This window comes from Takifugu rubripes, chromosome 1 (assembly GCF_901000725.2).
Source record: "Takifugu rubripes chromosome 1, fTakRub1.2, whole genome shotgun sequence".
In the NCBI taxonomy this organism is placed as follows: domain Eukaryota; kingdom Metazoa; phylum Chordata; class Actinopteri; order Tetraodontiformes; family Tetraodontidae; genus Takifugu; species Takifugu rubripes.
Genome location: NC_042285.1, coordinates 104,618 through 121,013, shown reverse-complemented (window position 1 = coordinate 121,013; position 16,396 = coordinate 104,618). Strand labels below are relative to the sequence as shown.

The following is a 16,396-nucleotide window of genomic DNA, read 5'->3' as shown; positions in this document are numbered from 1 at the left end:
TGTGGATGTTCTGGCCGCTCAAGGCAGCATTGGGCGCTGTTCTCTTGGATGAAAACTGTGTGGATCATTTGCCTGGGTGATGCTCAGAGTGTATTCTAACCCAACCCTACCACCAGCCCTAACCCTATTCTAAGGAGGACCTAACCCTTCCCCTGCCATGTTGGTCTTCAGGCAGGTTCTGCCCCCTTTTCCTCATGTGTGCTGCTTTCTGTCCAAATATGCAGTCACTCCGACTCCGGTCCACCACTGTTCCCACAGTCATTTGTGCCGGCAGAGCTTGTGACGGCTCATTTCATTTTTGTGCAGCATGATGTGGGTCGCGCGCCTCTACCCCCCCCCCCCACACACACACACACACACACACACACGCACACACACACACACACCCTTGAGTTTCCTCACAGCTGCATTGATCACTATCAGGCACTGCTCATCAACCTGTTTGCTGAATCCACCTCAGAAGCTTTTGTGGTTCCTTTTTTAAAAGTTGAAATAATTCGCTCTTCTATGATTATGTGTTCATGTCACTCAAAAGCTTGAATTCTAACTGACAGGCTGTTGCTACGGCAACAGAAAGTTTAGAGGTGGGGCCATCGATTAGCGCTCATCAATACATGTTTTCTTCTTCTGTGATTTGTAGTTTGTGTTTGTACAGTCAACCGTGACACATCAATACTCAGCCTGACATGCTCACGGAAACACACACATTAAACACACACACATTAAACACACACACATTAAACACACACACATTAATAACACACGTGCACACGTAGACACAGTTCTGCTGTATGAGCATTTTCACGGAATAAATACATTCATGTTTTCTCCTGATTGGTTTTTCCTGCTGCAGCCAAAACAGGAGAAATATTGAGTGATTTACTCAAAGACTGGAAAATAATTGACCAGACAGGCAGACAGGCAGGCAGACAGACAGGCAGACAGACAGACAGGCAGACAGGCAGACAGGCAGGCAGACAGACAGGCAGACAGACAGGCAGACAGGCAGACAGGCAGGCAGACAGACAGGCAGACAGGCAGGCAGGCAGGCAGGCAGGCAGGCAGACAGACAGGCAGACAGACAGACAGACAGACAGACAGACAGACAGGCAGGCAGGGAGACAGACAGGCAGACAGACAGACAGACAGACAGACAGACAGACAGGCAGGCAGGGAGACAGACAGACAGGCAGGCAGACAGACAGGCAGACAGGCAGGCAGGCAGGCAGACAGACAGGCAGACAGGCAGGCAGGCAGGCAGGCAGGCAGGCAGACAGACAGGCAGACAGACAGACAGACAGACAGACAGACAGACAGACAGACAGGCAGGCAGGGAGACAGACAGGCAGACAGACAGACAGACAGACAGACAGACAGGCAGGCAGGGAGACAGACAGACAGGCAGGCAGACAGACAGGCAGACAGGCAGGCAGGCAGGCAGGCAGGCAGGCAGGCAGACAGACAGGCAGACAGACAGGCAGACAGGCAGACAGACAGGCAGACAGACAGACAGACAGGCAGGCAGGGAGACAGACAGACAGGGAGACAGACAGGCAGGCAGACAAACAGACAGGCAGGCAGGCAGGCAGGCAGGCAGACAGGCAGGCAGACAGGCAGGCAGACAGGCAGGCAGACAGACAGACAGGCAGGCAGACAGACAGGCAGACAGACAGGCAGACAGACAGGCAGGCAGACAGACAGGCAGGCAGACAGGCAGACAGACAGACAGGCAGGCAGGCAGGGAGACAGACAGACAGGGAGACAGACAGGCAGGCAGACAAACAGACAGGCAGGCAGGCAGGCAGACAGACAGGCAGGCAGACAGGCAGACAGACAGACAGACAGGCAGACAGACAGACAGACAGACAGACAGACAGACAGACAGACAGGCAGGCAGGCCGGCAGACAGACAGACAGACAGACAGGCAGGCAGACAGGCAGGCAGACAGACAGACAGGCAGGCAGACAGACAGACAGACAGACAGGCAGGCAGGGAGACAGACAGACAGGGAGACAGACAGGCAGGCAGACAAACAGACAGGCAGACAGACAGGCAGACAGGCAGGCAGACAGACAGACAGGCAGACAGACAGACAGGCAGGCAGGCAGGCAGACAGACAGACAGGCAGACAGGCAGGCAGACAGACAGGCAGACAGACAGACAGACAGACAGACAGACAGGCAGGCAGACAAACAGACAGGCAGACAGACAGGCAGACAGGCAGGCAGACAGACAGGCAGACAGACAGGCAGGCAGGCAGGCAGACAGACAGGCAGACAGGCAGACAGACAGACAGACAGACAGACAGACAGACAGACAGACAGACAGGCAGGCAGGGAGACAGACAGACAGGGAGACAGACAGGCAGGCAGGCAGACAAACAGACAGGCAGACAGACAGGCAGACAGGCAGACAGACAGGCAGACAGACAGACAGACAGGCAGGCAGGGAGACAGACAGACAGGGAGACAGACAGGCAGGCAGACAAACAGACAGGCAGGCAGGCAGGCAGGCAGGCAGACAGGCAGGCAGACAGGCAGGCAGACAGACAGACAGGCAGGCAGACAGACAGGCAGGCAGGCAGGCAGACAGACAGGCAGACAGACAGGCAGGCAGACAGACAGGCAGGCAGACAGGCAGACAGACAGACAGGCAGGCAGGCAGGGAGACAGACAGACAGGGAGACAGACAGGCAGGCAGACAAACAGACAGGCAGGCAGGCAGGCAGACAGACAGGCAGGCAGACAGGCAGACAGACAGACAGACAGGCAGACAGACAGACAGACAGACAGACAGACAGACAGACAGACAGGCCGGCAGACAGACAGACAGGCAGGCAGACAGGCAGGCAGACAGACAGACAGACAGGCAGGCAGGCAGACAGGGAGACAGACAGGCAGGCAGACAAACAGACAGGCAGGCAGGCAGGCAGACAGACAGGCAGACAGACAGGCAGGCAGACAGGCAGACAGGCAGACAGACAGGCAGGCAGACAGGCAGGCAGGCAGGCAGGCAGGCAGACAGACAGGCAGACAGACAGGCAGACAGGCAGGCAGGCAGGCAGGCAGACAGGCAGGCAGGCACACAGACAGACAAACAGACAGACAGGCAGGCAGACAGACAGGAAGGCAGGCAGGCAGACAGACAGACAGGCAGGCAGGCAGGGAGACAGACAGACAGGGAGACAGACAGGCAGGCAGACAAACAGACAGGCAGGGAGACAGACAGACAGACAAACAGGGAGACAGACAGGCAGACAGACAGACAGACAGACAAACAGACAAACAGACAGACAGACAGACAGACAGACAGACAGACAGACAGACAGACAGACAGACAGACAGACAGGCAGGCAGGTAGACAGACAGGGAGACAGGCAGGCAGGCAGGGAGACAGACAGGGAGACAGGCAGGCAGGCAGGGAGACAGACAGGGAGACAGGCAGGCGCCTGATGGAGCTCAGCAGCAAACTACAGGATCTCTGATGGAGCTCTGATGGATCTCTGATGGAGCTCTGATGGAGCTCTGATGGAGCTCTGATGGATCTCTGATGGATCTCTGATGGAGCTCTGATGGAGCTCTGATGGATCTCTGATGGAGCTCTGATGGAGCTCTGATGGATCTCTGATGGAGCTCTGATGGATCTCTGATGGAGCTCTGATGGAGCTCTGATGGAGCTCTGATGGATCTCTGATGGAGCTCTGATGGAGCTCTGATGGATCTCTGATGGAGCTCTGATGGAGCTCTGATGGATCTCTGATGGAGCTCTGATGGATCTCTGATGGAGCTCTGATGGAGCTCTGATGGATCTCTGATGGAGCTCTGATGGAGCTCTGATGGATCTCTGATGGAGCTCTGATGGATCTCTGATGGAGCTCTGATGGAGCTCTGATGGATCTCTGATGGAGCTCTGATGGAGCTCTGATGGATCTCTGGAGAACTCTAAAGTCTAACTCTAAAGTCTACATCATCTCGTCTCTCTCACGGCTCCTCTTGCTTTAGCTAACAGCTAATTCAGCTGAAACTCCAGTTGAATGTTAGCGCAGGTGTGAGACCACCAGCCTCAGCCTGCGACAGGGTCGGGGTCAGGGACAGGGTCAGGGTTAGGGTTAGGGTTAGGGTTAGGGTTAGGGTCAGGGTCAGGGTTAGGGTCAGGGTCAGGGTCAGGGTCAGGGTCAGGGTCAGGGACAGGGTCAGGGTCAGGGTTAAGGTCAGGGTTAAGGTCAGGGTCAGGGTCAGGGTTAAGGTCAGGGTTAGGGTCAGGGTCAGGGTCAGGGTTAAGGTCAGGGTCAGGGTCAGGGTTAGAAGATGACCTTCTGTGCCCTGAGGTCGGCCGGTGGAGGTAGCGCCAGAACCCCGCCCCCACAGTGGGAGGAGCAACAGACAGTTTTGACTGTCTATTTTTTTGTTATTTCTTTAAGGTGCAAATTTAAATGTGGAGGTAAATATATAAATACACATATTCATTTGTACCCTTGTGAGGACCCTCATCATAATCCACCCCACCTCCTCACCCTAACTGAGCCCCTGACCTGACCCCAGACTGAAGGTCCTCACAGTGGTAGAAACTCTGTAGCATGTACCAGATACACACCGTCTGTTGGTGTGAATGATGCAGAGATGCTTGTCTCAGCATAAATTACTGCTCTTTAACTCCTCCGCTGATCTAATCCCCCTTCCTTTGGCACAAATGATTCTTCCTACACAACTCCAGTTCTCTCAGGTCTCATTGGTCATCAGCTGACATTTTGTTAGCCGTTGTCAATGGCAGCACCCCATAAAATGCTTGAGGGTGACCCTATCCCCCCCCCCCCCAGAGACGGAGTGAGAGACACATAGAGGGACACAGAGAGACGCAGATAGAGAGTTATAGTCCTTATTTAAGGTCTCGATTAACCTTCTTTTCTGTACGACTAATCAATTTTCATGATACTAGCTTCATAAAGTTTGGTTAATGTCTCTCTCTCTCTCTCTCTCTCTCTCTCTCTCACACACACACACACTCACACACACACACACACACACACTCACACACACAGGAGACAGATCTTTACTCAGATGTGTAAAATGTGGCTCTGGTCACTTCTTGATGTTTGCCACCTTGTGTGACTGCATATAGAAGCTCAGCTCTCACCGCTGTGTTCACCATATGAATAATAATAACAACAATAATAACAACAATAACAATAATAATAGATAATGAGGCATAAATCATCGCAGGGGAAGGGTTGGAGACCAGTGGATGGAGCTCAGGATGGAGCTCCTGTCATTGCACAAAAGGACAGTGAGGTCAGGATCTCTTTATGTTTTCCTTTAAAAACAGGTTTCATCCACATGTCAAATATTCAGAAGATGTCAGAGGATGTGAGAGAGTAAAAGCTGCTTCTTTCACCTTTGTCCACAACTTTCTAAATGATGTCTGAAGATCTGGATCTTCTCTATCTGAAAGACCAAAACTCTTCATTCTGGTTACTCCCTCTTGTAGAAGGCGGTCCTGTTGATAGAAGTATGTTTTAATCACATGTCAATCCAGCCAGTCACATGACCTGATGGGGGTGGGGGCATGACTTCACTTTAAGTTTCTCTGATTGGATATAAAAGTGCTGAGTTTACAACTTTGATACAAATGCACAGTGAACGGTCTGCTAAGTCCAGAAACTAATAACAGACCACACACAGTCACACACAGTCACACACAATCACACACACACACACTTACACACCTACACACTCTCACACACACACAGACACACACAGACACACTGACAGTTTGACAGGCTGTGTGTTGAAAACCAGCAGAGCAGTAGAGAGGTCAAGTTGGGTTAAATGACTCTGAGTGTGTGTGTGTGTGTGTGTGTGTGTGTGTGTGTGTGTGTGTGTGTGTGTGTGTGTCTAACACATAGACGTATTTCTTCTAGTTTACAGTTTTTACAGAACTCAACCATATGAACGATTAGCAGAACACTTCAGATCTTTTGCAGAATGGAACACTGGAAAAATAAAATTAAAAAACTCACACACAACTTAGGGAGTCTGCTGATGAAACCATGAATAGAACCTGTTCATGCTCCTGGACACCAACGTGCACATTAAACAAGAAAATGACAAGCACACAAAATTGGCAATAAAAATAACCAGATAAAATCTTTTGGTTTTCTGCCTTTGCCCAGAAGAACCGGGCCCAGAAGAACCGGGCCCAGAAGAACCAGGCCCAGAAGAACCGGGCCCACATCCTCGGCGATATCTTCTGCCGTGTACATTAAATCCATCGTTGAATGACTGCTCACAGGCCTCCTTGGCTGAACAAGCTGCCCCTGGGTCTGGGGCTGGAGATCAGATCCTTACTGCTGAGCTGCACAACAACTCAGGAAGAGTTTATAAGGAACTTTAATGGTGGAGTCACGGAGGACCTGCAGGGTGGATGGCAAACACAAATGTGACAAACAGCACACAGCCACCAGGAGGCCAAACATGCTTAGACAAAACTCTCAGTGGGCGAAGGGTTAGGGTTAGAAGGAAGGTTAGGGGTTAGGGTTAGGGTTAGGGTTAGGGTTAGAAGGAAGGTTAGGGGTTAGGGTTAGGGTTAGGGTTAGGGTTAGAAGGAAGGTTAGGGTTAGGGTTAGGGGTTAGGGTTAGGGTTAGGGTTAGAAGGAAGGTTAGGGTTAGGGGTTAGGGTTAGGGGTTAGGGTTAGGGTTAGAAGGAAGGCTGTGGCCTTTACCAGAGCTGAGACAAAGAGGGAAAGGCAGGCATGAAGCAATGAATAATCTGGCAACACATGCGCGAGTGCTTCATATCCAGGCTAGGAAGGAGCAACCGGTGGGTGTGGAGCAGAGGTGTGGCAGAGACATATATTGGCTGCATGGAGGAGAATTCCAATCTAGGCAACGCAGCACAAAGGGTGGCGATACCCCAGGCTAACCCTAACCCTGGGACATTGATCTTAGCCCTGTGACCAATGATATTTCTGCCTCCACTTCATTTTAGGAGGTTCAGCTTTGCCTCATCTATGTAGATGAACTCACCTGGTAAATTCTCTGTGATTAAGACCAGACAGAGTGGACCACCATGAATGTAACCCTAACCCTAACCCTAACTCTAACCCTAACTCTAACCCAACCCTATCCCTAACCCTGACCCCGACCCCAACCCCAACCCCAACCCAACCTGATAAAACAACTTCAACCACACCCAAAGCACCCACACTAGCAACGGAAATCCACCACCCAGTCAACCAGCCAACCACACTTATCAATACACAGCACCCTAATTCAATCACACATAGTCCTCACTCAAATGTTTCCATTTCCTTACCAGACAAGATCGTCCCCTCTTCTCCACAACTGCCCTCCGCTGGTGCCCAGGTGGATCTGACTGAGCTATGTACCCCATCACAATGCAGGTCGAAACAGGCCAAAATCAATTTTTAAAAGTCTGTGAAAAGTCCCCGTCTAACCCGGACACCCAAATTGTAGTTTTCGCTGTGGGAATTAATGACAGAGACCAAGACCCAAGACAAACATTCAGACAATTAAAGGCATTATTCCGCACTGCCAAACTGACCTTCCCCAAATCAAAAACCTACTTTCCCATTCTTAACTATTCCCCTCAGTTAGCACAGAAACAACAGGACAACCTGAAACGAAACAACAAGGCCATGAAAACATATTACCCAGTACTATCTGCAATACCACATGACAGTTTCATTACATCAAATGACAACATCAATTGGGCCCCCACAACAGCAGCTCTCATCTTTGACAACTGGTGTAAACAACTGAATCTATGACACTCTCAACTCCAACGCCACCTTTGTCCCCTAACCCCAACCCTAACCCTCTAACCCTAACCCCAACCTTCTCCCACCCCTAACCCTAACCCAAACCCTAACCCTAACCTTCTCCAACCCCTCACCCTAAACCTAACCCCAACCTTCTCCCACCCCTAACCCTAACCCAAACCCTAACCTTCTCCAACCTCTCACCCTAACCCTAACCCTAACCCAACCTTCTTCCACTCCTAACCCTAAACCTAACTTCAAATCCTAACCTTCTCCCACCCTTCATCCTAACCCTCATCCTAACCCTCATCCTAGCCCTAACCCTAACCCTAACCCTAACCCTAACCCCAACCCTAACTCTAACCCTAACCCTAACCCTAACCCCAACCCTAACTCCGACCCCGACCCCAACCCCAACCCTAACCCTAACCCCAACCCCAACCCTAACTCTAACCCTAACCCCAACCCTAACCCTAACCCTAACCCTAACCCCAACTCAACCCCAACCCCAACCCTAACTCTAACCCTAACCCCAACCCTAACCCCAACCCTAACTCCGACCCCGACCCCGACCCCAACCCTAACCCTAACCCCAACCCTAACCTTAACCCCAACCCCAACCCTAACCCCAACCCTAACTCCGACCCCGACCCCAACCCTAACCCTAACCCTAACCCCAACCCCAACCCCAACCCCAACCCTAACTCTAACCCTAACCCCAACCCCAACCCTAACTCCGACCCCGACCCCGACCCCAACCCTTACCCTAACCCTATGTGGAAAGATTTACATGTTACCTGTTATGTCACAAATAACTAGTACCAACAAAGCTGATACAGTACAAAAGAAGAAGTTGATTAGTTTTGTAGACACATTTGTTTTTCCACTTGTCTTGTGGAAACGTCCTGATCACTGACTGGACAGCAGATGAGTTTTGACTGGATGTTTAGACCCTCTGTCAGCATCATGAATTCCTGCTTCATGTCTCTAACCCTAACCCTAACCCTCTTGCTCCTTCTTCTCTGTCGACTCCTCCTCTCATTGCCACTGCCTTGGTGCATTTTGCTGCCTTTTTATTGTGCTTAAACCTGATTTGTGTGTCTACAGTCAGGCAGTTGTGTGTTTGTGCACCTTGCGGTTGTGTTTGACCAGTTGAACCAACTAAGCTGAGATCATTGGTGGTTTGTAGAGAATGTGACACTGATTGTGATCATTGTGATGCTAATCTGCTCTGCTGTTTTGCTCCATGAGTTTAAGGTTTGAATAATTGTGTAGAACTTTTGATTTTCCTGTTTATGCTCCTAAAAACAGTAACACATTTCCCAGTATAACCAGTCTTTAGAACCTTGAACTAGTCGTGAACATTGCGGTTCCAGGTTATCAGCACAACGTCCTTTTGTGCAGATAACAGTGGCTCTTCCTCTTCATGAGAACATCCCAACGTGCTCAGAACACCCTGAAGTTGATCTGGCCTCTTCAGGAACTGTCCTCCATGCTTTTCTATAGGCAGGAACTAGGCTGGACCCTGACCTTGAGCAGCCTTAGAGGACAAAGAACTCGTTGGAGGAGATGTTGGCGAGCAGACAGACGGAGATGGACGGGCAGAGTAGCAGAAATCCATTCAGAGACGTTAATAAAATCTGATATGATCAAGCATGAAGTACATCACAAAGGTAATGTGAATTTAAGCTCAGATCTGTTCATTATCAAACAGCGCGAGCAGCGCCGCAACGCCGCAAATTTATGAGGCCAACTTGGTGAATGTAATAGAAGGATTGAGGTGTTACTAATGGAGGAAGGAGGGAGGTAATAGAGGAGAGAGGGAGCTAATGTAGAGTAATAGAGACGAGTGGCAAGGGAGGGAGGGAGGGAGGGGGGGCAGATAAAGACTGACGGGGGGCAAAGTTTGATAGAGACCGAACAATAGTCGGATCCACTGTTTACGTCCACTTCCTCTCCAAACAGGAAGTGAAACCAGAATAATCCCACTGATTTGCAATCCTTCAATTAAATTCACAAGTGAAAGTTCAGGATTTGTGTGTGTGTTTGTGTGTATTCCTGTGTGTTCATGTGTGTGTTCATGTGTGTGTTCCTGTGTGTTCATGTGTGTGTTCATGTGTGTGTTCATGTGTGTGTTCCTGTGTGTGTTCCTGTGTGTTCATGTGTGTGTTCATGTGTGTGTTCCTGTGTGTCTGTTTGTGTTCATGTGTGTGTTCATGTGTGTGTTCCTGTGTGAGACAGAACTTGCTCTCTTTTATCTCTAATTTTGTTCCCTCACTTCTGTCACACCAGCTGCCATTTTTTCTCTCTAAGGGTTGATGTCAGTCACTCAGATACTCAACCCACACATTACTAGTTCACAGGGGGGGAGGGGGGAGAGGCAGGGAGAGAGGGGGGGGAGAGGAGAGAGAGGGTGGAAGAGAGGGGGAGAGAGAGGGGGGAGGAAGGAGAGAGAGAGGGGGAGGAAAGAAAGAGAGAGAGAGGCGGAGAGAGAGAGGGTAAGAGAGAGGGGGTGGAGGGAGAGAGGGGAGAGAGAGGGAGAGAGGAGAGAGAGAGGGGGTGGAGGGAGAGAGAGAGGAGAGAGGGGGAGGAGAGAGGGAGGTGGAGGGAGAGAGAGGAGAGAGGGGGAGGGAGAGGGGGTAAGAGAGAGGGGGGTGGAGAGGAGAGAGAGAAGGAGAGAGGGGGGGGGGCGGGGGATGACCGTCATTACCAAACTGCAGTGAAGCAGAAAACCTCAGTAATAGCAGGTCACTGCCCTGTGGGCGTGTGCATGTGGGCACGTGCACCTGTGGCTGCATGTTGTTACATCTGTGTGTGCAACTGTACATGTGACACAATCATCACATGATGTCATGCTATCGTGTGTGTGTGTGTGTAAGAGGACCTGTGTTTATGTGGCAAACTGAGGACAATTTGGTGAAGGAAGGATATTTAACTGGTCCTCACAGCTCTAAAGGTGTGTGTGAAGGTTCAGGTGGGGGCTGGAGGACAACTGAAGCCACACCGACCACTTCCTGCTAAAAATGTTACCGTTCACACCTAGAAGTGAATATATCTGGAGCACCAGCCAACCCACAAACTGGAGTCATGTGATCACCACTGTGTTGTCAGAGGCTGCAGGTGAGTAAAGGTGAACTAAAGGTAGACAAACACAGGATTAATGACAAGAAGGTGAAGATGAAGATAGTGATGATGAAGATGTTAAGGTTGTGTTTCTGTCCTAACTTTATGGTTCATGTTTATCTGGTGGTCCTGCAGGGCGACCACGGTGGGAAGGTTCTGCCTGTTACTCACAACGTGTCACACTGGGAAACATGTGCACTGACATTTCTCATCCTCTGAGTCTGACTGTGTTCAAAGGCACTGAAGCCACGCCCACTCTGACCCAGCATGATGACATTTCAGAGGTCAGAGGTCACCTGGCCTCTAATACTATGAGTGTGTGTGTGTGGGGGGGTGTGTGAGAGTGTGGGTGTGTGTGTGTGTGAGTCTGTGTGAGTGTGTGTGTGAGGGGGGTGTGAGTGTGTGTGTGAGTGTGTGTGTGTGTGGGGGGGGGTGAGTGTGGGTGTGTGTGTGTGTGTGTGTGTGAGTGTGTGTGTGAGGGGGGGTGTGAGTGTGTGGGTGTGTGTGTGTGTGAGTGTGTGTGTGAGGGGGGGTGTGAGTGTGTGTGTGAGTGTGTGTGTGTGTGTGTGAGGGGGGTGTGAGTGTGTGTGTGTGTGTGTGTGTGTGTGTGGGGGGGGGGTGAGAGTGTGTGTGTGAGTGTGTGTGTGTGTGGGGGGGGGGTGAGTGTGGGTGTGTGTGTGAGTGTGTCTGTGTGTGAGCATGTGTGTGTGTGTGTGAGTGTGTGATCATCGTCATCTCCCCAACGATGCTGTTGTGACGCCACCATTTTGTTCCCATTGTGAAATCACCTTTAATTAGCTCTGTGAGCTCGTTAGATCGGGTGGGCGGAGCCTGGCCTTGAGATTAACCAGCTGAATTTCACACTTATCATTTAAGTATTTAACAAAATGCTCCTTAACATCAGCCTGTTCGCATCAAAGTGTCTTAATGAGTCACTGTGTTTACTAGAAGTGTTTCATTATTTTATGTTGTAAATGTTTCTGGGCTGTTCGTTAACATTAAAAAAACACCTCAAGCTTATTTAATTGATATAAAATGAGGGTGTTCATGATTGTTATGTATTTTATATATATATATAAATATATATATATATATATATATGTATCATATATATATATATATGATCCTGTGAATTATAATATAATTAATTATAATATAATCACATAATTGTCGTGAAGTGTTTTGATACTTTAAATGTAAACAACACCTCTGATTAGTTGAGCTTTGTTTGCCAATAATGACAAAACAACACATTATTTTGATTGTATTTCATGGCCTTCAGCCAGATTTGTGTGTTTTAAAATGAACAGTGAACAACTGTTGCTGCTGCTCATCACCATTCACTACTCTACACAACTGTTCACTATTGTTCATTACTGTTCATTACCCTTTATTACTGATCACCACCGATCACCACTGATCACTACTGTTCAGTACTCTTCATTACTGATCACCACCGATCACCACTGGTCACCACCCATCACCACTGATCACTACTGTTCAGTACTCTTCATTACTGATCACCACTGATCACTACTGTTCAGTACTCTTCATTACTGATCACCACCGATCACCACTGGTCACCACCGATCACCACTGATCACTACTGTTCAGTACTCATCATTACTGATCACTACTGTTCAGTACTCATCATTACTGATCACCACTAATCACTACTGTTCAGTACTCATCATTACTGATCACCACTGATCACTACTATTCAGTTCTCTTCATTACTGATCACTACTGTTCAGTACTGTTCAGTACTCTTCATCACTGATCACCACTGATCACTACTGTTCAGTTCTCTTCATTACTGATCACTACTGTTCAGTACTCTTCATTACTGATCACTACTGGTCACCACTGTTCAGTACTCTTCATTACTGGTCACCACTGATCACTACTGTTCAGTACTCTTCATTACTGATCACCACTGATCACTACTGGTCACCACCGATCACCACTGATCACTACTGTTCAGTACTCATCATTACTGATCACTACTGTTCAGTACTCATCATTACTGATCACCACTAATCACTACTGTTCAGTACTCATCATTACTGATCACCACTGATCACTACTGTTCAGTTCTCTTCATTACTGATCACTACTGTTCAGTTCTCTTCATTACTGATCACCACTGATCACTACTGTTCAGTACTCTTCATTACTGGTCACTACTGTTCAGTAATCATCATTACTGATCACCACTGATCACTACTGTTCAGTTCTCTTCATTACTGATCACTACTGTTCAGTACTCATCATTACTGATCACTAATGTTCAGTACTCTTCATTACTGATCACCACTGATCACCACTGATCATCACTGATCACTACTGTTCAGTTCTCTTTATTACTGATCACCACTGATCACTACTGTTCACTACTGTTCAGTACTCTTCATTACTGATCACTACTGTTCAGTACTCTTCATTATTGATCACCACTGATCACTACTGTTCAGTACTCTTCATTACTGATCACCACTGATCACTACTGTTCAGTACTCATCATTACTGATCACTACTGTTCAGTACTCTTCATTACTGGTCACTACTGTTCAGTACTCTTCATTACTGATCACTACTGTTCAGTACTCTTCATTACTTATCACCACTGATCACTACTGTTCAGTTCTCTTCATTAATGATCACTACTGTTCAGTACTCTTCATTACTGATCACTACTGTTCAGTACTCTTCATTACTGATCACCACCGATCACCACTGGTCACCACCCATCACCACTGATCACTACTGTTCAGTACTCTTCATTACTGATCACCACTGATCACTACTGTTCAGTACTCTTCATTACTGATCACCACCGATCACCACTGGTCACCACCGATCACCACTGATCACTACTGTTCAGTACTCATCATTACTGATCACTACTGTTCAGTACTCATCATTACTGATCACCACTAATCACTACTGTTCAGTACTCATCATTACTGATCACCACTGATCACTACTGTTCAGTTCTCTTCATTACTGATCACTACTGTTCAGTACTGTTCAGTACTCTTCATCACTGATCACCACTGATCACTACTGTTCAGTTCTCTTCATTACTGATCACTACTGTTCAGTACTCTTCATTACTGATCACTACTGGTCACCACTGTTCAGTACTCTTCATTACTGGTCACCACTGATCACTACTGTTCAGTACTCTTCATTACTGATCACCACTGATCACTACTGGTCACCACCGATCACCACTGATCACTACTGTTCAGTACTCATCATTACTGATCACTACTGTTCAGTACTCATCATTACTGATCACCACTAATCACTACTGTTCAGTACTCATCATTACTGATCACCACTGATCACTACTGTTCAGTTCTCTTCATTACTGATCACTACTGTTCAGTTCTCTTCATTACTGATCACCACTGATCACTACTGTTCAGTACTCTTCATTACTGGTCACTACTGTTCAGTAATCATCATTACTGATCACCACTGATCACTACTGTTCAGTTCTCTTCATTACTGATCACTACTGTTCAGTACTCATCATTACTGATCACTAATGTTCAGTACTCTTCATTACTGATCACCACTGATCACCACTGATCATCACTGATCACTACTGTTCAGTTCTCTTTATTACTGATCACCACTGATCACTACTGTTCATTACTGTTCACTACTGTTCAGTACTCTTCATTACTGATCACTACTGTTCAGTACTCTTCATTATTGATCACCACTGATCACTACTGTTCAGTACTCTTCATTACTGATCACCACTGTTCAGTTCTCTTCATTACTGATCACCACTGATCACTACTGTTCAGTACTCATCATTACTGATCACTACTGTTCAGTACTCTTCATTACTGGTCACTACTGTTCAGTACTCTTCATTACTGATCACTACTGTTCAGTACTCTTCATTACTTATCACCACTGATCACTACTATTCAGTTCTCTTCATTAATGATCACTACTGTTCAGTACTCTTCATTACTGATCACTACTGTTCAGTACTCTTCATTACTGATCACCACCGATCACCACTGGTCACCACCCATCACTACTGTTCAGTACTCTTCATTACTGATCACCACTGATCACTACTGTTCAGTACTCTTCATTACTGATCACCACCGATCACCACTGGTCACCACCGATCACCACTGATCACTACTGTTCAGTACTCATCATTACTGATCACTACTGTTCAGTACTCATCATTACTGATCACCACTAATCACTACTGTTCAGTACTCATCATTACTGATCACCACTGATCACTACTGTTCAGTTCTCTTCAATACTGATCACTACTGTTCAGTACTCTTCATCACTGATCACCACTGATCACTACTGTTCAGTTCTCTTCATTACTGATCACTACTGTTCAGTACTCTTCATTACTGATCACTACTGGTCACCACTGTTCAGTACTCTTCATTACTGATCACTACTGTTCAGTACTCTTCATTACTGGTCACTACTGTTCAGTACTCTTCATTACTGATCACTACTGTTCAGTACTCTTCATTACTTATCACCACTGATCACTACTGTTCAGTTCTCTTCATTAATGATCACTACTGTTCAGTACTCTTCATTACTGATCACTACTGTTCAGTTCTCTTCATTACTGATCACAACTGATCACTACTGTTTAGTACTCTTCATTACTGATCACCACTGATCACTACTGTTCAGTTCTCTTCATTACTGATCACTACTGTTCAGTACTCTTCATTACTGATCACTACTGGTCACCACTGTTCAGTACTCTTCATTACTGGTCACCACTGATCACTACTGTTCAGTACTCTTCATTACTGGTCACTACTGTTCAGTAATCATCATTACTGATCACCACTGATCACTACTGTTCAGTTCTCTTCATTACTGATCACTACTGTTCAGTACTCATCATTACTGATCACTAATCTTCAGTACTCTTCATTACTGATCACCACTGATCATTACTGATCACTACTGTTCAGTACTCTTCATTACTGGTCACTACTGTTCAGTACTCTTCATTACTGATCACTACTGTTCAGTACTCTTCATTACTTATCACCACTGATCACTACTGTTCAGTTCTCTTCATTAATGATCACTACTGTTCAGTACTCTTCATTACTGATCACTACTGTTCAGTTCTCTTCATTACTGATCACAACTGATCACTACTGTTCAGTACTCTTCATTACTGATCACCACTGATCACTACTGTTCAGTTCTCTTCATTACTGATCACTACTGTTCAGTACTCTTCATTACTGATCACTACTGGTCACCACTGTTCAGTACTCTTCATTACTGGTCACCACTGATCACTACTGTTCAGTACTCTTCATTACTGGTCACTACTGTTCAGTAATCATCATTACTGATCACCACTGATCACTACTGTTCAGTTCTCTTCATTACTGATCACTACTGTTCAGTACTCATCATTACTGATCACTAATGTTCAGTACTCTTCATTACTGATCACC

The 16,396-nt window shown here is 47.3% G+C and overlaps 1 long non-coding RNA gene across 2 annotated transcripts; it reads right to left on the bottom strand.

Moving 5' to 3' along the window:
• Positions 1 to 5,203: 5,203 nt before the first annotated feature.
• LOC115252345 (uncharacterized) lies at positions 5,204 to 7,440 on the bottom strand. Of its 2 annotated transcripts, none has more exons than XR_003890782.1 (3): positions 7,313 to 7,440; positions 5,393 to 5,494; positions 5,204 to 5,311 (listed from the first exon to the last, which is right to left on the bottom strand). It is a non-coding gene; the product is annotated as an uncharacterized lncRNA (long non-coding RNA). The 2 variants fall into 2 exon arrangements; XR_003890777.1 differs by lacking the exon at positions 7,313 to 7,440 and adding an exon at positions 6,018 to 6,396.
• Positions 7,441 to 16,396: the final 8,956 nt, after the last annotated feature.